Below are 26706 nucleotides of genomic sequence, written 5' to 3'. Positions count from 1 at the left end.
TTAGTTTAAGTGTTGTAAAATCCTTTAGCAAGGTAGATCTAATAGATCTTGATACTCCTAATAGGGTAAGCTATCAGAAATAGCTAAACATGTAGCTCTAACCGAGCAACCTTTATTATTGCAATAGTGAAGTTGTGGGTGCCATCCCCACCGCAGTTTTTCTCTCTAACCAAGAGTTTCTGCGTAACCAAAATATATGTGTTATGGAGTGAATCATGTATGATTGTTATCTATTTGTTTTAGCTTTATATTATGTTACTGCACTATTCAGTTTATGCATAACAGTAAAGTTATTGTTGAAGAAAAGTTTTGAAGTACTGATTCACCCCTCCCCTCTCAGTACATTAGCTTTCCATGTTGGGCCTAACATTCCTATCACCAATGATCTTCTCTTGGGAATGATTCAATCTGAAATATCTAAGTATTGCATGTGCCCGTTCTGTATCTTCTTCATCAGGTTCTTCATTTTCTTCCTCACTGTCATCGATTACCGGTTGAGCATCTAGTTCTACATTTGTTGTTTCTTCATTATTTTTTGCCTCTGGTTCATGCCCACAAAGTTTTCCTCATTATTATCCTTTTCAGGTTTTGATCATCTTGTACCTTTAGACTTATTAGATAGATCATCAACTTTTATATTAGCACTTTCAACAATTTTCTTAGTTCTCAAATTATAACATTTATATGCCTTACTCTTAGAAGAGTAACCAAGAAAAATTCCCTCATCAGATTTTGCATCAAATTTATCAGTGTAGTTATCTCTCTTAATAAAACATTGACTTCCAAAAAATTTCAAATAACTTACACAAGGGGTTTTTCCATACCATAGCTCATAGGGTGTCTTATTGTTACCTCTCTTTACCAATACTCAATTTTAAGTGTATATAGGAGTACTAACTGCTTCTCTCCAAAACATTTTGGATACATTACCCTGCAATAACATGGTTCTTGCAGCTTCAACTATTGTTTTGTTCTTCCTTTATACTATGTCATTCTATTGTGGTTTCCTCAAAGTAGACATCTGTCTCTTTATACCCCATTCATCACAATACTTAACAAATTCATCAAATATAAATTCACCTTCTTGGTCTAATCTTAAACACTTCAAGTTCTTACCAGTTTCCTTCTCAACCAGAGCTTTAAATGATTTAAAATTATTAAATACTTATGATTTCTCTCTCAAATGTCACCCACATCATTTTAGAATATGCATGGGTGAAGATCATGAAATACCTATCACCATAATAACTCTTTGTTCTCATAGGGCCACAGAGATAAATATGTACCAAATATAAAACATTCTTAGAAATACAATTCTTGTTCTTTAAAGAATTTGAGGTCATCTTACCGATTTGCCAATCTTTGCATATCACACTATCCGGTTTGACAAGTTGGGGTAATCCTCTTACAACACTTGACTTACTTATCTTAACCAAATTATCAAAATTAGCATGACAACATCTTTTATTCCACAACCAATTGTCTTCCATTCTTGTAACTAGACAATTATTAATATTACTATTCAAATGGAATAAGTTACCTCTAATTTGCTTCCTGGTAGCAATTAGTTCATCATTACCTCCAACAATTCTACAGACTCCACTTTTAAACTCAAGCAAGTAACCTTTATCATTGACTTGACCAACACTTAAATATTATGCTTAAGACCATCAACTTAAAATACATCATCAGTATTACTCTTCCCATTTAGAGAGATTGAACCTTTACCTTTCACCATGTAAGAAGAGTTATTTCCAAATCTAACAACACCTCCATCAAATTATTTAAAGGTTATGAACTTACTTTTATCTCTGGTCATGTGGTGTGAGAAGCCACTATCTATAATCAATTCATCACTATTCTCCATATAAGATAGTAGTGCCTTTTCATCAGACAGTTCCTCTTTCACAACTACAAACACAATTTCTTCATTTTCATATTCTTCTTCCGACTCCTCATCGATCACACCTTCATCTACTGCAACATAACATTGTTTCCTTCCCTTTCCTTTGAATCTTCTAAACTTCTCTTTCTTACACTCATGATTTTGAAATGTATATTTTCCTTTTCTAGCAGATGAACCAGTAACAAAAGCTTTAAAGGCAAATTCAGTAGATTTTGTCACACTATTGTCAAAACTATTTAACTTAAAAGTTGTAAGCTTACCAATCAATGAATCAACAATTACCTTATCCTTTGAAATAGATCTAATTTCTTGGATTGTTTATACTCTTATAGCATACTAAGATTGAAGAGTTCTGAGCGTTTTACTTACTATAACATCATCTTCTATTTTACCTCCTGAACTCTTTATGCCGCCAACAACTTCTTTGATTCTTTGACCATACCGTGCAATATTTTCTCCTTCAATCATTCTCATGTCATCGAAATTTCCTCTCAAGCTTTCCTCTTTCGCTCTTTGAACATGCTCATCTCCTCCATAGATTGTAGACACTATTTTAGCACCATTGCAAAGAGGGGCAAAATGTAGACACCTAAATTTTATTAATTTTATTAATTGAATTTAGCTATCTTAAATGCTCTTAAATTAAATAAGTAAACATTATTAATTAATTAGTGTTCCCTCCTTATAGCCAATTAATTTTATTAATTATGCTATATTCCTCCTTTAATTAATTAATTGACAATCATAAATCAATCAATTAATTAAATTTGATCCTTTCTTCTATTAAATATATCAAATGCATAGTTTGATTATTTAATCCATGTTGACTTTTTTCCTCTTAAATTCTCTCATTTAATTAATTAATTATATTTCCCCACATGCCTCCTAACTTTAATCCTCATCTAACTCTTCTCTCTATAAAAGGCAGGAGGAGGAACTGCTCCATATAAAGGAGGAATTTTTGGTTTAGGGAGAAGACCAAGTCCATCATGATGAGGAGGTATAGATCTACTCTTAGGAAGTTTATTAGGCATAGACATAGTCACATCCATGGGGACGGGTTGGGAATCTTCTTGGGGAAAGACATTAGTTTTGTCTTTCAAAGGAAGAATTTCCTTCTCAAGAATGATAGGAATGTCAAGTTTAGGTGTTCTAGGTTCACTTAGAGATAGGATCATATCTGTTTTCCACTTTTGATAAGATTTGAAAAGATGATCACTTCGCGGAGGAAGAGATTGGAATTGTTCAGGCCAAAAGTAATCAATAGGAACACTAGAGGTTCTTTCAGCTGGTTTAAAAAGACTATGATTGACAGTAACAACTTCACCATTATGGGGAAATTTTAAACACTTGTGAATAGGAGAAGCAATAGCCTTCATGGAAGATAGCCAAGGATAGCCAAGCTTCACACGAAATTGTTCGGAAGAAGGAATAATAGCAAAGTTCACATCAAGGGATTTGTTATGGACCTTAATAGGCAATGTAATAGAACCAATTGCAGGAGAAGAAAATGCATCAAATAATTTCACAATCACATCTGTTTTGTCATAGATCACTTGATTCAATTGCAAAGTAAAAAGAAATTCTTCAGTAATAACATTAACCATGCACGAAGGATCAATAAGCACTCCACGGCAAGGTGTATTCTTGACTTTTGCAACTATGTATAAAGGACCAGCAGGTGCTCTAATGGTTTCACTAGAATCAAATGTGATGGAAGGTTCTTTAGGGATTTCTTGCTGCTCTACAAAGTTAATCACATTCGGAGTAATAGACACAAGACCATCAGATGAGAAAGAGGAATCATTAGCCTCAATCGCATTAGAGGTATGAGAGGTATGAGAAGGTAATGGATCAGTAAAAATCTGAAGATTTTGGTTAGGAGGAGCTACAGATGTGTTGCCTTTATCATTCACTCCAGAAACAGAAATAGTATTATTATCAATCAAATCTTGAATTTTACCCTTTAAAGAAAAACATTTTTCAGTATCATGCCCAGGCTGACGATGAAAATGACAAAAGGCTTTGTGATCAAAATAAGGTGAAGTAATCTTTGCAGGATCAATTTGTCGTACAGGAGGAAGAGTAAGCACATTTTGTCCCAATAACTTATTCATAATATCATGCAATGATTCATTCAAAGGAGTATACTTTCTTTCTTTCCTGAAAAATTTAGAAATAGGAGGCACACCTGATGCTGCATTCACATTGTTGTTGATGATGTTTTCATTGAATTTGATGGAATCTCTGTTCGGTTTAAACTTCCCAAATGGTTGTTGACTGCTATCACCCTTATCACTCAGAGCCATAGGATGTGATTGTTCCATTTGACTCATAGTCAGTTGATAATTGTGAAGAGTGGCACACAACTGTTGGAAAGAAGTAAACTCAGAAAATAGAAGTTTGTCTCGAATATCTTTTTGCAAATTAGAAATAAAGATTCTTTGAATATCATTATCAGGCACTGGAAAAGAAATTTGAGCATACAAATGCTTATATCTACCAATGAAATCAGTCACTTTTTCTTTAACACCTTGTTTACAATGCATTAAATCAATCAAAGTAACTTTAGGACTTATATTGTTTTGAAATTGTTGAATGAAAGCATTTGCAAGTTGTTCAAAAGAAGTAATAGAATAAGAAGGCAACGAGCAATACCATTGTAGGGCTTTATCTCTTAATGTTCTAGTGAATAGTTTCGCAAGCAACCTTGGGTCGTAAGCAAAATCAGTACAAATTGTTTGAAAAGTCTTAACATGTGTTAGAGGATCTCCTTTACCATTATAAAGTTCCAAATGCGGGATTTCAACATGTTTAGGAGGGATAGCTCGAACAATGTCAAGAGAGAGTGGGCTCGCAACATCAAATGTGGGCACACTAAACTTAGATTGATTCATAGAGGCAATTTGTTGCTGTAAAGAAGAGACAGTTTGTGCTAGATTGTTAATGGTCGCTTCAGTTGAAGAATTCATATTGGATGTGTTAGATTGAGATGGAGGTGTTATGTTATTGAAAGAAGGTAAAGAGTAAGGTGGTGGGACCCTATGATAGTCAACCATAGGGGATGATTGGATAGGAGGAACACTACAAGGAGGAATGGAATGGTTAAATGGATTGCCCCCTTGCGTCATATTCATTTGTGAAGATGTAATAGGAACACTCATTGAAGGAATGTACAAAGAAGTTGGATTGAATGAAGGAAGAGGATTAATTGAAGAAGGAGGATTGCCCCCATGACTAGTAATCATAGGAGGAATGTCTTGTATAGAGGTAGCCATTATGTTTGATGTAAAGGTAGGTATACTAGCAATAGGAGTGGTCAAAGGAATAGAATGATTGACTTGTGTAGGAGGTTGTGTATAACCTAAAGATTCAGCACAACTCTTCATAGGCATCACATTCGAATCCACAATGTGTGCAATACCACGCAAAACATCAATTCCATTCTTATCACTTTGAAGCATGCGTTTTAGACCCTCAATTAAAGGAAGAGCTTGACTATCGGGATACTCATGAGACATCCATTGGTGAAAATCGTCAAATTGGTTATCCAATTTCGAAAGTTGTTCAACGGAAAATTCATGGAGAGCTTCTTCATCATTAGGAGGATTAGAGGAATTACCCATGTCCTCGTTAAAAAGGCTACTCAAATTAGGTTCCATCTCCTCGGTAGTTAAACCTCGGAAAGACTTAATTCTACGGCTTCGTCTAACGGGAATAGTGTAAGTAGGGCTTATTGTTGTAAAACTCATGCACTAGAGAGAAAGATAAAATTTTGAATTTAGAGGTAGCAATTTTCAGTAAAAACAGCCAATCTTCCAGATTTAAGCTATTAAATGCAATCACGATAGTCTCCCGAAATTTCGGAAAAAATGTTCGGGACCGTGGCGCTCGGAGTGCAACACGGTCCTTGCAACTTTTTTCAAAATTTGCAGGGATGAAAGGTATGATGATTTTAGAGCTAATCTGAAAAAATTGAATGATTTTACGATCTGTAGATAGGCCAAATTAAAGTTGCAATCTCAAAATTGAACCCTATCAAGATTGTCGAAAAATGCAAAATTTGAATTTTGAAAAAAGAGAGAGAAACTGAAATTTTGAATTTTATAATTTTAGAGGGAATGTCAAAAGCAGTGCAAGTTTTGAATTTTAAAAATTGACTCAATTTCACGCAAAATTCAATTTTGAAAGCGGAAATCAAGGTTGTTGTAATTAAGCACTTAATTTTGAAAGTCACAAATTGTAAGAATTTGAATAAAGCACTGAAATTTTGAATGAATGCAAACACAATTTTCAGATTTAGGATAGTAAGAACACAATTTTGACACAAAATTTCAATTTCAACAATTTTTGAATGATTAGGAGCCTTAAACCAAACAATCACAAGACCAACTTTGACTGTAATTTTGAAAGTGTTATAATTGACAAAATCAGCCAAAATTCTGGATTTTAGCAGGAAAATACAGCAAGATCTTGCTCCCGAAATTTTGGAAAAAATGTCGGGGACGATGGTGCTCGGAGTGCAACACGGTCCTCGCAACTTTTTTCCAAATTTTCAGGGATGAAAGATATTGTGATTTTATTACAGAATCCAAAGTTACAGCTGATTTGGAGATGTTTTGATCGGTCAAATTGTCGGACAAAGGTTGAATTAAGAGGGTTTCAAAAATTAGGGTTTTGACATTTAACCACTTAATTTTCAAAATTAAAGTACAGATATGAATTGATAATTTATAATAGAAAAGCAGATCTGAAGCAAGCATTAATAATTAAACATTTCGCAAGTTCAATGTTCAAAAAGAAAATTTAGGGTTTTTATGCAATCACCTCTAAAATTTTGCAAAAGATCAAACATGGAAACGTAATCAAGGAATCAATTTTCAGATCTAAGCATGAAAAATCAGAAAGGATGTTCATGTCGGGTTGACCAAAATGTAAAGCGGAAAATCGCGGTCGAACCCTAGTTGGTCTCCCCTCTTCCAACTTCGAGGAGAGAGAAGGGAGGTTCGCTAGGATTCGATGGGTTTTCACTTAGGGGGGAGACTTTACATTCAAAAGAGGGGTTGAAACTCATAAGATCCAATCCCACACAAGGTAAGATTGGATGCTAGATGAATTTCAAGGGTTTGGAAAGCAAAGCTACCCTCTTTTGTAAAGAATGTTGATTAAGGAAATTAAGCTTATAAACTGAGTTTAGGTTATAGGATGAAGCTGCGGACCTGGAATTAGCAGTAGAATGTCGATACGGCGTTGTCCTGCAAATTTGAGAAAAAGTTGTCGGGACGATGGCGCCCGGCACCACAGTCCTCCGAAAAATCCGCGAAACGAAGGGGGATCTGTTCGTCTCTGCACAAGGATTCCAGATCTTCAATCTCAGCCACGTACCTGCAACCTACACACAGAAAAGCGGAGATGATTGGGGGGTTAGGGATTAGGGGTTTGCCTTTAGGTCAAACCCCGATTTTGGAATTAACCAAGAAATGAGCAAGAGCTGTAAATGTAAATGACTGTAAAACAAGTACTAATACCTTGTTCTAAGGATGTTGGTATCCTTATGTGCAAAGGTTTAGATGTTGTATGTTGTATGTTGTAGTAGCATGTAGTAAATGATCTCCTCTTCAATGGTTGAATCCTTGACTTGAATGCAACACTTAGCCTTGAATGGAGACTTGGAATGATCAATTGCTTGAAGGAATGCTTGAATGCTTGAATGCTTGAGTATAGTTTCCACGCCTTTTCCATCATATCAAATGAAAGAGGAAAATGTAGTTTATGTACTTGTCATTTAGGGCTGATAGACTGATTTTTCTGACCTTAGGCCGACCAGGGAAGTATATTTCCCAAATTGCAATCAAAAAGACCCGATATCACTTAGGAAACCGGGCCCAAAATAGGACCCAGGGACCAGGGCGCTGGGCGCCCTGGTCCTGAGGGACCAGGGCGCTAGGCGCTCTGGTCCCACCTCCAGGACAGCGGGGTGCAAGGGGGTTCAGGCCAATGGTGCTTGAGAAATGCAGTTTTCAGTGTCGTGAGCAAGTTTTGGGGTCTCCATTCAAGTTGCGTGTTGCGTCGCCATCGTGAAGACCGAAATGCAGTCGAAATTGCAAGTGTCGCAATTTTAGGACGCTACACAATTGTAATAAACAAGCATATAGATGAAACAATAGTAAGAACTAGGAAGAAAATTGAAAACTAAATGAAAGATGAAAACCAATGGCCTCCTTTGAAATGTTCCATCTTACTCTATTTTTTAGGACCTTGAAGGTGTTAGATTGTTGGCTCTCAGCGAAGCAATGACCTCCAAAGTGGCAACTCAAAAGTTGAATAGCTACTTGATCATGATGATGCAAATGAATGAGACTAGGATGATTTGATGCATGATAAAATAAAATGATTAATTAAGCTACATGATTGATAATTGAAACTAGATTAACATGATTATTGATATACTAAACATGCTATGTTTCGATCTAATTGCCAATTATGCTAAAGGATAGAAAGATGAAATCGCGTATATTAATTATGCTTAAAGATAGAATGCAAGGGATTTTAGGAGGATCTATTGATGAAAATGAGGGGCATTTATAGGATTTACAAGGCCAAAGTTGAGGTGGTAGGAATCAACAGTCAAGATTCGATCTTGAGATATCAAAGGCTAGGATTGAGGAAGTTGGAGAAGAGGTTGGAGGGAGGGACATATGTCATCTCTGTGGTGACAAGTGCCAAGGAATCTATAACAAATTTCCCACAAGAAGGAAAGTGTCAAAGGGGAGAAGACATGTGGCAAAAGTTCCATGTGTCTCAAGGAGAGAATATCCAAGCCACAGGTGGTTAGGATAAGGAAATTAGGATGTGCAAGATAGGATAGGGTTTGTTAGACACAAGATTAGATAGAATGAACTAGGTTAGGGGGTGGTTAGGCTAGGTGGTTAGAAGTTAGGAGCCATACATGCTCATTTTACTTTAGAAATTCAAATAAATTGAAGAATGTAAATTAAACTCAACAAATTAAGAATTTGTTAACTTTAGTTAAAGGGAGTAGAATAATTGAATTTGATAGGGGGAATTAATCAATTTGGATTAATTATTCAAGGGGTATTATGGAATGAACTATATAAATAAATCCTTATATTTAGTCACAAGTAGAGGAATTTAGGGGAATTAATTAAATAATTTGTGAATTTAATTAATTGGGAAGGGTTATGAATTAAATAACTGAGTATTTAATCAATTATCTTCTGACCATTTTTAGGTGTATACACTTTTATTTCTTCCCACTACTTTCCCACCCCTATGTGTGTATTCCTAAATATCCTAATATTTGGAAATGGATCCTTTTATTCTTTCCAACCTCCTTTCCACTCCATATGTGTGTATTTCTAAATATCCTAATATTTGGAAATGAATCCTGTAATGCCCCGCCAGGAAACCCCGAAGGGATTACACTGAAACACAAGAATGGAGTGCAATTTTTTATTTTTTTAAAGTAACAATAACATAATGATACAATGAGTTAACATTAAGTTCAGATTACACAATGGAAGACTTAACTCACACCTAAAGGGTTTCCCAACATGATTACTAAAATCAACAATAACTCAACTCGCGCTACTTAATACAATTAAGTTAATTGACTTAATGACATGATTATACTAAAACAATGGTTAAATTTATTCGATAGGTTAAAAATATAGATAACATGATTAAGTTCATTCATTGCAATTTAACCATACATTACATCCAATCTTTACATTAAAACATATGCCATGCATCTAATCCCCATACATACTTTAATTGCATTAAGGACTAATGAATACTTTCAACTATGCTAATCTACATGCTTCATGATCCATATTACTGCATTTACTAACTTCATGCATACCTTTAAGATTAATAACACCTGAGCCACATTATACATTTTAACTATAATTCCATCCATACATGCAAAATAAAAAGGAACCAGATGAACACAAACACTACATAACACTAAATTGATATCGGAGTACCCCTAATGGGCTACATCTCTGGGTCTTCTCAACTGCAAGACCCCTCTAATAAATAATAGGGTGAAGAATACATAAGGTTCACATCCATTATAACCTGCCAATACGATGTACATAAACAAATAATACATATGACCACACCGGTCAAAAGATACATGAATGATCCCAGAAGAAGGAAATGGATCCATCTGAAACATGATAAGAAGCAAATACAAAAGAACAACTAGAGCACCCATGAAACTAAGTCCTCACAACCCATCATAATCAACCCATGGTCTTAACATGAAATCGAGTACTCTCAAAGGCATAAACGACCAGATATGACTCCACAATAGTACTCCTAGAAAAGGCAACGCAAACTACACAGTAGTGAACATAAGGGATGAGTGTCATCACATAGCTTGGTATGGTTACCTTAGCAAGTTTCCATAGGTCCCAACCCCATCCACTGGTTTACCCTGACAACCTTTCCCAAACCTCTGGCCCATCCAAGTCTCATGTGGACCCAACACATCCTTTCATGAAGACAAAGTTATTGGTTTTCCATCTCAGGCCTTCTCATTGCATTCTGAGTCTGTACTAGCACTCATCCCATGCGCGAGGCACAATTATCTTACTTAGTGTTTTTATCTACTAAACTTCCTAATATACTATTAAGTTATCACTTATTTAGACACACTTTTGATGGGTTACCCTGCAACCACTTTGGGCGTGGCCCCCACTCGAAAGCCACTCTCCCATATGACACTAGACCATAATCAATGAAACTCCAAAAACCAAGGTATACACAAGGACTAGTTTATGGAGTTCAATATGGTAGGAATACCCACTTGGCCAAACAAGACCTCACATGAGGTGCACTAACTGATGATTCCCCGACTAGAGACATGACCAACTACAGTCAACCACATACCAACATCCAACACTCCATATAAGGACATGACCAGATACAAAACAATCACATGAAATCAGTCCAAAACTCTAGATCAAGGACATAACTATATACAAAATAACCATATGAAAATATCCAACACTCACAATCAAGGACTTGCCATCTTTTTATCAAATGCGAATACAAAAAATTAAACATGCATTGACATAAATCTATAATGACAATCATTTTTCCATAACGCTTAAAAATACAAATCGACCCAATTTTCTAATAGATCTATATTGATTACAATTTGTCTACCTTGTTAAGGTACATGTCGCCCATGGTTTACTAATTCAACTACAAATCAATTTAAATTATAAAATAATATAAATACTTCACAATGAATTTACAACCCAAAATCACATTAATATAATTATATTTATATGCTATACATACAAAGATATAATTAAATATATATATTAACTAAAACTTTGATATTTATTCTTTAAAATAAAATCATCATTTCCATTCTTTTTCGAAATAAATAATCTAATCTCATCTTTTGCAAAACAAATATATACTTTTCAAATATGGAAATATACATTTAAAAAGAACTAAAATATATAATCATTTTTCCAATAAAATAAAATTTCCTTGCTTATAAAATAAAACAAACTTAAATATTAATTAACATATATCTATTTATATACATTAATTAATAATAAAATAATAACCAAATACTATTTAATACACTTTTGGATTAAATAATATTAAAACCTTATTTAAAATATATATTATTTTTTTGTTTAAAAACAAAATAGCAAATATATTAGGGTAGACCCACATGGACACCCGCATGGGCCTCCCTTTCCCCAAGGGAAGGTTTTGGCGGCTGTCGCTACCTACCAGTAGTGTTGCTACCTTATGGTAGCAGACACTACCAATCGGTAGCAGTCACTACAACCGGTAGTGCCACTACCCTACGGTAGCAGCAGCTACCATCCCATGTGGTGGGAATACCCTGCCACATGGGGTTTAATTTATATATATTTTATTTTTATTATTATTTTTTTTAGTATTTTAAAACTTAAAAGGAATACCCAATTTCTGGGTACTCTCAAAAAATTTCTGAGAACAATTTCTAGGAACAACTTCTAGAAATAAAATAATGATTCACATATATTTTTCTTTAAAAGAAAACACCAGAGGCAAAATTTTAAGCATTCTTCCACTTCCATTTAACCAAGCACAAACATAGTTCTCAGTTAAAACCTAAAATTGAATGCATCTATTTGGAATTCTAGCCAAATTTTATTGTGAACAGCCAACCCCCAAATTTGATTTTGAAAACAGTTTGAGCAAGAGTCTAATTTGGAAGAGGAAAGAAATCAGAAAAGAGGGCTTTAATTCTGAAATTTAACTACACTCTTGCCATTCCATAAATTTAAAAGATTATCAAACCAAACCACATACAAATTTCTTCCCAAAACAAAATCAGTAAATTTCTTGACAACAAAGAAGATTAACAAAAATCCTACCTCCATATGCAATCCTAGAAGTGATTTGCTAAAGAGCCCAACCTGGAAGCTCAAGAAATTTCTCCTCCCACAAATGCCCAAAATTTTCCATTCCAAAAACAACTCCCCCAAAATATTTTCAAAACCTAGGTTAAAAAAGAAGTTTTTGACCAAAAGTCCATTTTTTAGGTTGAAATTATTTTTAACCAAATAAAATTATTTCCCAACAATTGAATATGCAAAAATTGTTTTTTCTTCCAAAATTGATTTTCTCAATTAAATTAAAACTTAACATTTCTATTCAAAATGCTAATGAAGGTCATGGATAATAATTTTCCAATTCTATTTAACCTTTCTTTCAAAATACATATACTTAATTAATTCATCATTTAAAAATAACAATTTAACCAAACTTGCTACAAACATGAATTTAGCAATTTGATTATTGATTAATCACACAAAGGGGTCCTATTTAATTTAGTCTCTTTAATTTACGAATGCATAAAAACACATTTAATCTAATTAAATACTTGGGATTTAATAATCAATTTTTACCACACATACAACAAGCAACCCAAGAAAGCCAAACAAATACACGACCATCATACCCAATCAAAAGGGGAAACTGACAAACGATTGACGACGCTCACTTGAGCATGACTAGGGTACAACGTAGGGTCTTACGACTACCTAATCCAATTCCTTAGGACCAATGAGTTACACTCAAACCTGCGAAGCCAAGTGGAGATGAACCTCGTACCTATGCGGTACTTTATCTGCAATCTCCTACAACAATTAACACCCATGCATACATATATATTGAATGAAAGTGTTAGCCCAAGATTAATAACATGAATCAGAAGAACAATTAATTCTTACATAATAATTGATGTGAAATCAACATTTATAGGTACACACAATAATCATAATACCTGACTATAACATTACAACATGGTAAATCAACCATCCAAGAAGGCCACTTAAAAAGTCAACCAAGGTCAAACCGGGTTTTAAAATCTGATTAGGGCAGGGGTACTACCAATCCTTTTATTCTTTCCAACCTCCTTTCCACTCTATATGTGTGTATTCTTAAATATCCTAAGTCATGGAAATATCATGGAACTAATTATTTAAATTAATTATATTTCTTCACATGTCTCCTAACTTTAACCCTTATCTAATTCTTCCTCTAACTTAACTCATTAATTAACCTTAGAATTTAGTAATCCTTTTATTATTTCTTCCAACTTCTTTCCCACTCCATATGTATGCACATTCCCAAAACATCTCAAATTTCCTAAAATTTAGGGAAATGTTGTTGAATTTGGGGAAGTTTCCTAAAATTTGGAAAAATATCCCAAATTTCTTCAAACATGAGAATATCATGGTTTTTTAATCTCTTTTGGAATAGAACCTTCCAATTTGAGTGTCGCATTCCCAAGTGGACATGTGTCCTCAAGGACACATGTCATTCCTTTGACATGTGTTATTCTCATGTCTCTCCATCTCTCATTCAAGCCTATTTAAACCCACCATTTTCCTTCACAATCCATCCACTTTCATATTCTCATAAGTTATAATGCCATTTTAGCTATCCACTTTCACATTCTCATACCATTATAATGTCATTTTAGCTATCCACTTTCATTTTCATACTCTCATAATGCAGAAATGCTCACTCATGTTTTTGCATAATCACATCCATTTAGCATAGCATTTTGTATCACGTCTTGCTTATTTTTCATCTTTGCATTCACTATAATGGACCACAATAGAGTATCTAGCATGTAACAAGCACACATCAAATCATGGGACAATCAAATCAAAGGAGGAATATGGAGTTTGCATTTTTTATTACTTTTTATCTTGTTTATATACTTTTATTTCTTCTTCAATGTCCTATTGTTGAGTGTGGTTGAAATATGTGTCTGTTAATTGTTTAGTTTATCTTCTCAATATCTTACATTCACATTTTTTTGCATACTATCTTATGTAGGTAAGTACAAGAAGTTGGGTCCACTTTTTGACCAAAAAGTAGACATATTTTCCTAAAAATAAAAGTTTATTATAGTTGGAGTAAAAAATTGATGTACTTACATTTTCTTATCTTCTTCCAAGAGATCTTGATAATATGGTGTCATTTGAAGGCAGGAGGAGCAACAATGGTAGTAGGAGCAAGGATACCGATATGCGAAGTTTGGGTGTTCAGGCTGCGAAGATTCCTAGTCAAAACAAAGTCGCCCCAAAGATCGGTTCATGGAGCGATGAACCAGATATTGCCTTTCCCATTGAAGCAAGTAGGTTTCAACCCCCTCAGAAACTGACTAATTTTGGGAGAAAAGATAGTTTCCATGGAGACAGATATTCCATACTGTAGATGAATTATGAAAATCCGGATTCGAGTGGCAACCAGTGCCCTATTGACCCACTTAAATGGAAGGAAAATGGCTTCACCTAGAATAACAAAGGTTGGTTTCGCAAGGCCAAGTATCCTACTTCTTAGTTCCCCCGAAATTGGCAACCATCACCTGAATCTAGCATCCCTGGTGCGGCAATTGAGTGAGGCAATCCACATTTTGAACCCAATCTAGTCCCTCTGAAATCTCATGGTAATTTCCAAATGTGGAATGGGCACTTTGGGCAAGACAAATCTAGGGCGGACCATGCCAAGTTTTGGAGATCCAACTTTCATCCTAAAATTCGGAACCCTTCTTTGGATTGAGTGGGATAAACTGATTTTCAAGGATGGACCTTTCCCCCTCATCATCCCCATTATCCTAAACTGGTAAGAAAAACTTTAAGACCTACTATGTTTTTGGATGAAAATAAAATTAATTTTGCTAGGTCGAATTTGCCTGAGTTTTGCTTCTTCATCAAGTGGGGTGGTGGAAAACATCGGGTTAAGGGTAACTTTGAATCCTGGTGTAGAGCTCAATGGGGACATGATATTAACATCAATATTATCCCAAATGACTTCTATATGATCGAATTTATGAGTAATGAGGAGAAATGGCAATCTAAAAACAAAGGTCCATATATCTTGGATGGCATTGAAGTTCACATCATTGAATAGCAGCCCAATTTCAATCCCCAGACTCATGTATTACCGAACAGTAAGGTATGGATAAGATTATACAACCGTCCCTCAGATTATTGGCATATTGATGTCATTAAGGATATATGCAAAGATCTTGGCACATTTTTATCAGTTGATGATATTTTGGAGGACAAAATATGGGGAAGCTTCCTCAAAATATGCATTTGCACAGATCAAATCACCAAGATCCCCGATGAAGTTAAAATTGTTGGTGCTGGGAAATTATGGATCCAAAAGATTGATAGAGAAGATCAGTTATTTATTTTCCCTAGATGTTTCTCCTTGGATCACATCGGCTTAGGTTGTGATGTTTCGGCTATGATACAGAGAAGTTATTCCTATATGCAATTTCCTATTGAAGAAAATCTGCAACCAGAACCTCCTATCTCCACTAATACTGGGAAGGATTTTTGTAAGGAAATTCATGAAAATGAGAATATTCCATTGACTGAAGAAACCCCTTTGAACATAGCTCCTTCCTCCTCTAATCAAATTGAGAGCCAACAAGATCTTCTCATGCTTTTGGAAAAGACTAAAACCTTATAGGCGGATATTCAAACTAAACTAGCGAATTCGCTACCACCCTCTCCTCTTGAGACTAGGAGTCAGCTGGTAATTGAAGACTACAAAATTCACACTCAGGAAAAGGATGCTACTAGAAATATGGGGGAGATGGGAGATAAGATTTTCTCTTGATTGGAAATTTAATTGGAAGATGGTGAAATTGAGTCTTCCTCCTCGGAGTGGGAAGAAGACTTTGAACCTGACTCTGATCTTATATTGGAGGATTCCACAAAAGGTTTTGGGAATTGACAAACCAAACTTCAAGCCAAAAGGAATGCGCAGGCGCAAGTCAAAAACAACAATGCTAGCAATTGCTAGTGCAGCTAGTGGTCAAACCAAACTTAATTTAGGGAAGGGAAACACCCTTCCCCAGGAGCAAAGAAACTCTTATCTTGGAATGTCAGGGGCATCAATGCCCCTGAAAAATGGCGCTTGATTAAGCACCAAATTGATGATACCAAAGGAGATATTTGGCTACTACAAGAGACAAAATAGAGTAAGGTTGAGATTGATGCAAAAATGAGAGTTTGGAAATAGTGGAATGGTCTATTTAGGCAATCGAATGGAGCCTCTAGTGGCTTGGGAATCATCTGGAATCCCACGAATGTTAGGATCTCTCTTGTTAGGGAAGATAAGTATTGGCAACATTGTCTAGTAACTATCCTAGGATGGAATGAGAGTTTCAATCTTTTTAATGTTTACGGACCATCTTCTACTGGTGATAAATGTGCTCTCTGGGATCTTTTAGCCATCAGAATTTGCAGTATTATCGAAGGCAGTTGCGTAGTTGCTGGGGACTTCAATGCGATCCTTTCTAGCAATGAAAAAAATGGGGGCTTTCAGAGGACTAGTACGTCCCAGAAGGATTTTTTAGAATTTGTTGAGAAGAATCACCTATTAGACATTGTTCCTAAAAATGGAATTTTCACATGGACGAATAGGAGATCGGGTTTTACTAATATTGCTAAATGGCTAGACCAGTTTCTTGTTACTGGTGATTGGCTAGGACAAAATCTTGTATTAGAGTCATCGATTCTCCCACTTATTGGATCAGATCACCACCTGATCTGTCTGGAGGTTGCCAAGGGACAATCAGAGGGAGGTACCCCTTTTCAGTTTGAGAAAATGTGGTTCAGAGTGCCTAAGCTATATGATTTTATATCTGTTTGGTTTAATGAATCGGTTCTAGGGAATAATTTGAGATTATTCATACTCAATAAGAAGCTCAAGTATATTAAGGTTAAGATCAAAGAATGGAATATGAGCCATTTCAAGAACATTCATACAGAGAAATTAAGAATTAAGGCTGAGCTAGAAGAAATAACCAATTCTATTATTACTTTAGGAATGAATGAGAATTTATTTAAGAAAGAAAAATCCCTCAAATCTGATTTAAATGAAATCATATGGTGTGAGGAAATCCACTAGCGACAAAAATCAAGGGAGTTATGGCTTAAGGAAGGTGACATAAATACCAAATTCTTCCATAGATCGGCCATTGCCATTCATAATAGAAACAGAATATTGAAGATTAAGAGTCCAGATGGATACATTGTCAAGAACTATGAGGACATTGCGCAGGAAGCTGTAAGATTCTTTGAATCTTTAATGAATGGTGGTCACCAGAATGATCATGAAGCAAGAGTTAGACTTCTTAACTCAATCCCATCCATAATATCTGATAGTCAAAATGCAGCTCTCTTTAATCCTATTTCAATTGATGAAGTAAGGAAAGTTACCTTCCAGTTGAATCCTGATAAGACTCCTGCCCCTGATGGCTTCCCTGCAACTTTCTTCCAACAATTCTGGGATATCATCGCTCATGATCTACACCTAGCAGTAGAAGAATCAAGAAAGAAAATGACTATGTTAGGTGTTATTAATCACACTTTTTTGGCTTTAATCTCGAAAAAGAAAAACCCTCAACATATGAGTGATTTTAGGCTCATTTCTTTATGCAACATGGTCTATAGGATGGTAACAAAGATCATAGCCAACAGATTGAAGCCCCTCCTTAAACACATCATATCGGATGAACAAAGTGGATTTTCCCCTGGAAGATCCATTATGGAAGGCATTATCATTGCCCATGAAACGCTTCACACGGCTAGGAAAACTAAGGATTCCTACATGATTTTAAAACTGGATATTCTAAAAGCTTATGATATGGTGGATAGGGGTTTCTTAATTGATGTACTAAATAAATTTGGTTTTTGCAAGGAATGGATCACATGGGTCATGAGTTGTTTATCATCCCCCAAATTCTCCGTTTTGGTTAATGGCTCATCTCATGGCTTCTTTTCCACATCAAGAGGAATATGACAAGGTGATCCAATGTCACCATTTTTGTTTATCATAATGGCTGAAGCCTTAGGTCGATCAATAAGAGCTCTTCAACAAGATGATCGATGGCTTGGAGTCAATGTAGTAACAGGGGTTGAAAAAATTACTCACTTGTAGTTTGTCGATGATACCATTTTGTTTGGCTTGGCTTGTAGGAGAGAGGAAAGGACAATTAAATCATGCCTCAATGATTACTATTTGGCTTCCGCATAGAAAATCAATTGGAACAAATCTGAAGTGTTTTTTGTCAACACCGCGATTAACTTGCAAGGTGTCTTATCAAGGATTCTTAATCTCAGAGTTGCAAACTTCCAAGGGAAATTTCTTGGAACCCCCCTCTTCATTGGTAGTAATAGAACTTGTTGTTGGAAGAATCTTATTTATAAGTGAAAATCCAAGCTTGTAAATTGGAAAGGCAAGTGGTTATCCTCTGCTAGGAAACTCACTATGATAAAATCGGTCCTTTCTGCACTATCGGTTTTTTCTATGGGATGTTTGAGATTACCAATGGCAATTGAAGATGAATTGATCTCTATAATGAGAAATTTCCTTTGGAATGGTTTGGATGACAAAGGGAAATTTCCTCTAGTAGCTTGGAAAAAGATATGCCAACCAAAAAAGGCAGGGGGTGCTGGCATTCGACAAATCTTGATTATGAATTTAGCTATGGGTGCTAAATTGGTTTGGGAAATTTGCAGTGGTGGTAAACACAAATGGGCAAGGATTCTAAAACATAAATATTTGAACTCCCTGGAGCCAAAAAGGATTCTCACTATAAACCCCCCCCCCCCCCCCCAAGGTTTGGCCATTTGGAATTTTATTGTGGAAAGCATGGAAATCATAAGTGATCAAGTTACCTGGGATATCAGGAATGGAAGGGATGCCTCCTTTTGGATTGATTCTTGGGCTTGTGAAGCTCCCTTATGTCTCAACCCTTCTCTGCAACCTATTATGGTAGAAACTTATCACCTTTGGGGTCATAATATCTGTGATTATGGCTACCCTATCTAAGAAAATGGCATTGCTAAGTGGAAATGGAACTCCTTGGATCCCTTGGACTTGGATTGGCACTAGAAAGACTTGTTTATTGACATTCTCAACAAAAGGGTTATTTTCCCTTCCCCTGAAAAGGACATTATTAGGTGGTGCAGTTCCTTTGATGGTAAATACAAGGTATGTTTTGGTTACAAATTGAAAGAAGTGACTATAGACAAAAAAGATTGGCCTATTAATCTTTTTTGGCATCGACATCTCCTACCCAAAGTAGGTTCATTTGCCTGGCTGGCTTGTCAAAGAAAGATTCTAACCAAAGAAAGACTCTATTCAATGGGCATCAATGGACCTAGTAGATGCATTTTATGTCAAGAGCAAGAAGAGACTGTGGATCATCTACTTCTACACTATAAGTTCTCCAGTCACTGTTGGTGGCATTTCATGGGAAAATTGAGAATCTTTGGCCCCTTTCCATCAAGGCTAGATGAGTGGTTTTTGCAATGGCCTAAACCAGTAGGAAAGGCTATATTTGCTGATTTACTTTTAATTTTACCATCTCTTCTGATTTGGGAAATTTGGAAAGAAAGGAATCGTAGAATTTTCTAGGGTAAAGAGATGAGTTTAACGTCTCTATGTGGGAAAATTGAGAACCATCTGACTGAGCTCCTGAATGAGGCTGCTCAATCCAAACCATTAAAGAAAAATATATATGTAGACACCTAAAATTGTCCAGTTTAATTAAATAAATATTTTATTTATTTAATTATCTAAGCCTAATTCTTCTATTAATTAAATAAATTCTTATTTATTTAATTAATTCATTTATCCTCTTCTAGCCTTATTTCTCATTTAAATAAATACATTTATTTATTTAAATTATCCCTTTTCCTAAATTAAATAAATATTTTTATTTATTTAATTATCCTACTTCTTCTATTAATTAAATAAATTTTTATTTATTTTATTTAATTCATTATCTTTTTCTACACATGACACATGTCATTCATCTCTTAATTCCTACACTACCTACCTCTTTCATTATTTTGGTATTTCTTTTACCTACCCTCTAATCCTAGCCGACCTCTCTTTTTACACCTCTCAATCTTATCCCTCCATTTCATATTGTGTCTTCTATTTAAGGAGATGCTTTCTTCATTGTCAAACCCTAATGATGCATCCTAATGGCTAATCACTCAAGCTAATGATCATTTTGACTACGATCCTACTTGCAACCACATTCCGTTCTTTGTTGAGCTCTTGTGCATATGAAATCTAAGAGCAAATATATCAAGCAAGATCAATGGAGATAGGAAGAATGGAGATCAAAACCCTATTGGACATGTGATGGTATAATCTTTGTGATTTTGTGTTATTTGCATTGTCTTAGGTAATCTTCATATGTTATGGTGGATCTTTGTTGATTGTTAGGCTAGGGTTTAGTGGTTGGATTCATTTAGCCTTTCAATATTGTTATTATTGTTATCCATTTTCACCATAAACAATATATACGGACTAGGATTGGAAGATTAAGCTTGCACTTCCAAATTTGCTCATTCCACCACTTTTTGGCAAGGGATCCTTGGTGGATCAAGTCAATCCAAGATTGAGTGTTAAATGGGAAGTGCCGGAGCCTGGGTGATTTAAGGTAAACTTTGATGGTGCTTCTACTGGAAACCCAAGTCAAAGTGGTATTGGGTGTATATTGGGGAACTCCGATGGTATTTGTATAAAATAAATCTCTGAAAAAATTGGAGTTGCCACTAACAATGAAGCTGAATTCAAAGAGGCTTTAAAAGGATTGCAGCTAGGGATGGAACTTGGGGTGCAAAGAATTCATCTGGAGGGAGACTCAGTAAATGTGGTTAATGCGGTTCACTGTAACAACACCTCTAGTTAGTGCCTTAACCAGTGGCTTCAACCGATTCTGGTGCTCCTAGCCACCTTTGATGAATTTGGAGAGGCTGACAGACTCTCTAAAATGGCGATTGCTGATGGTGATCCCCCCTAGGCTCTTTTATTGGCTCTTTTTGACTGGTTTGTTATCCTAGATGAGCTTCCACCATTTCATATGGTCCGATTTTCTTGCCAGTAATGGTGCTTTCCGGTTGAGTTTGTCGTTAGTGGTCTCAACTGATTGTCTTCTCCTTCCAGCTGATATGTTTCTTCGATTAACCTACTGGTGATGGTGCTAACTGGTAGTATTGTCTCCACTAGTTGATATGGACTCCCGACTATCTCACTGGTGGTGGTGCTCACTAGTTGAGTTACTTGTCGATTGCTTTCTCCATTTCTCCTTCTGGTTGAGATGTTTCTCCAATTGAACTACTGGTTGTGGCGCAAACCGGTTGCATTGCCTCCCCGGTTGCCAACTATATTTTTTACTTAACCTAATGGTCGTGGCTCTCGGTGGATTGATTGACCGATTGATTTGTTCACCAGTTAAGGTTTCTTCTTGCCACCAAGATGTGGCTCGCTGTCATCATTATTGGTCTGTGTCGGTTTGCACCTCATGGAAATTAGACATGTGTGTACTTTTAATTGATAGCTATTTATGACTAGATCCTATCAGGATATGCATATAATTACTTGATGGATAAAGACGGTCGACATTAAGTTGACAAACTTTGGCTCAGAAGTTGTTTGGACATTGTCACTTCACACGTGTGTGTATTCAATAGGCATGAACTACTTGCCTGGCACCTGTATCCCTTGGTTTGATGACTTGCTACTTAACAATGGAATGCCCTCATTTTCCCATCAAACATTTGTATTCTTCACTCGGTGACTTGCTATGGAATCCCCAACTCTCCTTGAAGCTACTTGTCGACAGATGGCCTTCCTGGGCGAAATCACTAACAAACATCTGTAGGAGGTCCTCTATTATCAACACCCTCTTATTCTTCATAGCCTTAAAAGGATTCTGGGGAAGGAATTCCTTATGGTTTATCACAGGTAGAGGGCCAATGCCAATATCCCGACCTTTTTCCTTGCAATGGTGATATACATGGGGACTAGCAAGCAGAGAGTGAAGCTTTTAACTCAAATGATGTTTAAACACCGCCTGTTGGGGGAAATTGATGCCACATTGGACAATATTGATGGCAACCTGAGAATACCACTTCCCCAAAATTACTATATGTCTTTGGGCAACAGGGCAGAGGTGAGAAAGTTTGTGATTGTGAACTCTCTGGACTTTGATGCTTTTCAAAAAACCTGGCTTGCCATTACCAGGAATATTGAATTTTTGCTCAAGGTGGTTGGTAGTCAAAATGGCTTCACGTCAGAATGGAGGGAAAAATATCTTTGAGATGAAGGGTTAGCAGGTGTAGAAGGATTTGGTATTCTGGAGAATGGAGATTTGGTTGATGGCAATGTCTGGGGGTTTGGGCTTGGTGAGGAGTGGTTCCCAAATGACTATCGACTCCCTAGGGAGAAGGCTGAATCTGCGACTCACTCGACCTGTGGCACTGAATGCCCTATAATCCTAGATGCGGCCCATGCTCCTATGGTCAATGACTCTGAAGACTCCCATTGATTTCGATTGTGTCACCTTTATCTGGTTTCTCTATTTTCTAGTTATTATTTTTTTGTTTAATGGCCTTTGGCCGGCTCTATTATCTACTTCTAGCAGTTGTCGACTAGTGTTTTGTACTTGTCCAACCTCCATTGTTGGTTTCTTTTTGTATAAGGAATAGAGCTAGGGTAGGGGGTTTTCTTCCTGGTTCTTTCCCCGTACGGCTCTCACTGAACCAGGCCTTGTATTCTCCTATTTTGATTAATACAAGGGTCTTGCCCATCTGCAACTATTTACTTATTTTAAAAAAAAATTGATGTACTTACACATAGAATATTAACATGGTGCAAAAATATGAAATGCGGGATTTTATGTCTAGTTTTCAAATATGTAATTTATTCAAATACCTAGATAACAAAATCTATTTATGTATATAATGTACAAAACTGATCATTTCAAAGTCCTATATTTTGAGCCAAAACATGCGCATGCATGGCCAACATAATTTGATGTAAATACAAATCATTATTTTTAATTATTTTTGAGTAAATATGTCTATTATGGTAAATTTCCATAGGGACATTTTTATAATTAAAAAAAACACTTTTATTCGTAATTGTTATTTTGAAAATCCCTCATTTACGACCAACATAATTTAAGCTAAAATAATCATAGAATGATTTTTTATTGTGTAGACAATGATGTCTTGGTTACATATAAAAGAATTTCCAACAAAATTTTTTTTTTAAAATTATTAAAACATACTAATACATGTCATTTCAATTTTATGAACTTATTTCCTTAAAAAAAAAGCTTATAAATAAAAATATATATACAATCATAAAAATATATATTTCAATTTCATGAACTAATTTTCTTAAAAAAAATAGCTTATAAATAGAAATATATATACAAACATAAAAATAAATTACATATTAAAAAAATGCATCATCATCTTTAATGCATTTTAATTTCATCCAAAAAAATTCAACTCATCAACCATATTACCAAAGTTGGCTTTTACTCTTGGTATTAAAATGGCATTCAACTTGCAAGTCCAAGGCTAAGGGTTGAATTTCAAACCTTATCCAATTCAAATACCAAATCAAAATAGAGGATTGTAAATTTTAAAATGATTACTCATTATAAAATGAAATAGATACACATTCTAAAAATGAATGGTTACCTATTTTAAAATGGATACCTATTCCTTTTTAGAATGTATATCAATTTTAAAATAGGTATCCATCTCCAATATATCTATTGTTTCCATATTTTTAGCAAAATATACTATCACTATATATTTACAATTATGAAGCCCAAAAATAATCATATAGAAAACTTGAATAATTTTTTATCATATAAGAACTCTAGGATCGATACAAACATTACCATGAAGGTGAATCTTTCATTCCGACATGTTCGTGTCATTTGATAAATTTCCCTTGTTATTGTTACATGCATTTTTTATAAGGTTCTTATTGTTCTTCGCAACTCACACCCCACTTTGGCACTTGGAAAAGTGGGGACCCCTTTTCTTTCTTGCTTGTTTTTTCTTCTAAGGGTGTTTCACCTTAGTACTTTTGGTGTTTTCCAGGCTTTAGGCCTTAGGGTTGGTAAATTTCATAATCATTTTGGGATCCCCTCGTCCTTGATCCCCAATCATTTCTTGGTCCCCTTTTCATTTTTCATATGTTTCTATGATCGGGATTTTGGTAAGCCAATCCCCAACTTCTTTTCCCCTTTCAGTGATCAAATTTGTGGGGTTTGGGGCACCTAGTAATAGTTGATCCCCAATTCCATGATCCTCAATTCATAGCTTCTTTTTGAACCCTTTCAAAGATAGGATGTCAGGGGTTCGAGAATTACCTAGAGATAGGCAATCCTCATTCGTGATCCCCACAACTCCCTTTTTTGGGGTTTTCCCTCCCTTGATCTTTGATTGTTGTCTGCATTTAATGGAGTAGGAATTCACCATGACATCACCTGATTTCCTATATAAGTTTTTTCACTAGTCCATTTTCTCACCTTTGTCTTGTGAATTTCAAGCCCTTAGATTATTTTTTTGTATTTGAATCACACAGGTCATCATTGCATGTAAAGATTTGGTGAAGGAAAAAGAGTGTCTTGTACATTCTGTTGGAGGTAGGGTTTTCTTTTGTTTTTCATTATCTTTCCTTTTTTTGATATGTCATGTTTAAAAATGTCACCTAGGGTTTTTTGCATGTCTATCCTCCTATGCTTTTGTTCTTTTTGGTCTTCTTTCTATGCAAATTGTTTGGGTTCTCTTCACATCATTCCTCAGTGTCAAGGATATGTTGTTCAAGCTCTTTGTGCTTTCCCTAACTCATTGTAATCCATGTGCATTCTTTCAAGTCTTCATGACATTAAACCAAGGTTTTTCTAGCTAAATCCTTCAAAAAGGTAAATTTAGGGTTTGGGGTTTGTATATAAACAGAATACTAAGTGTGCAAACTAAAAAAACTCTATCAAAATGACCTTTGAAATATCAATTGTTAATGATTACTTGGACAAATTGAGCATCCTCCCTCACAATTTTCTTTTGTATCTACCAATGTCACATTAACTAGGGTTGGGGATCCTCGATCCTGGATCATTGACTCACAACAAAAAAATTGAACCTCGGTCTCTGGACTAAAGAAACTAGCAAAGTAAATTGTTGCAATCAAAGTGTAGAGCCTCGACCTTCATAAAAAAAATTGTCTATCAAGCTTCAATAATCGGGCTTGACCAACTCTTGTAATTGAGAAGTTATCCTTTGTTCCTCAAACCCCCTATACCCAATCAACCTTAGCAGATTGAACATCAGACATCAAAGATACAAAGTGACACATACCTTCTAGGGGTCCTGATATTTGATTCCCCAACCCCTACTCCTTGTTAGTAGCTTACCACTTATGCCTTCATTGATTGGGCTTTAGGTTTTCTTATGTCTCAAATGCTAAAGGTCTTGATGATCCTTAATCCTCAACCCTCTCCCTACAGTGAATCAACTATTGGATATTGAGCTTTAAGGGGTTATTGACTTTGGTTTATAAAGGTTATTGAGGATGAATTATCCACAATCCCTAATCTAATCCTAAAATTATTGAAGATGATTGTTGAGTTGTGTAATGCACATTGATGGTTTAATAGCAAGGGATGTTGTGATGGTTCTAATAGAATAATTACAATTATGTTAATACATTTTAGATTATATCACACATGTCCTAACTTCATTTGTTTTGTGCAAAAAGAGGTGATGTTTGAAGAAATAATGGTTCTAATGAAGTAAAAGTTTCTCGATTACTATCCTCCAACCAAGTTAGTGTTTTCTAATAGTCAAATAACAAACACAAACCTACGTCATATAAACCTAGCTGAGTTCCTAAAAAGAATGCCAAATACAAATGGCAAGAACTATTAGTCCACATCCTTGGTAAGGTCTAGTTTGATATAAGCAATGACCTTCATAGTCTCCCTCCAATCTTTAGATTTATTGAATTAGGATGGGCCAAAAGCTATAATGCAACTATAAGAAAGGTATATGGGCCACTAGGGGAGCAATGCTAGACATGACACTAGACTAAATTGAAAGGGTATTTTATATTCCCACACATGATGATTATGTAAAAATTATTGTGCTTTCTGGTGAGAAATATTACAATAATTATGTAAATCCTATGGACTACATCAATGATCATTTGTTGTATAAGACAAGGAAAGAGAAGTAGCTAGAAAAGTTGAAGATAGTTCATTGAAGCTTGTTGCATATGGATGCAAGGGACCGAGTCACTCACCTAAGCATATTAGTTCGATTAACTGATACCAAGGAGTTCTAGCTATAGATGATTTTGTTCATCAAGACCAATTTTTCTTGTAATACATGGATTGG

Source organism: Cryptomeria japonica, chromosome 9, assembly GCF_030272615.1.
Source record: "Cryptomeria japonica chromosome 9, Sugi_1.0, whole genome shotgun sequence".
NCBI lineage: Eukaryota > Viridiplantae > Streptophyta > Pinopsida > Cupressales > Cupressaceae > Cryptomeria > Cryptomeria japonica.
Note: the sequence above shows the minus strand (reverse complement) of the source record.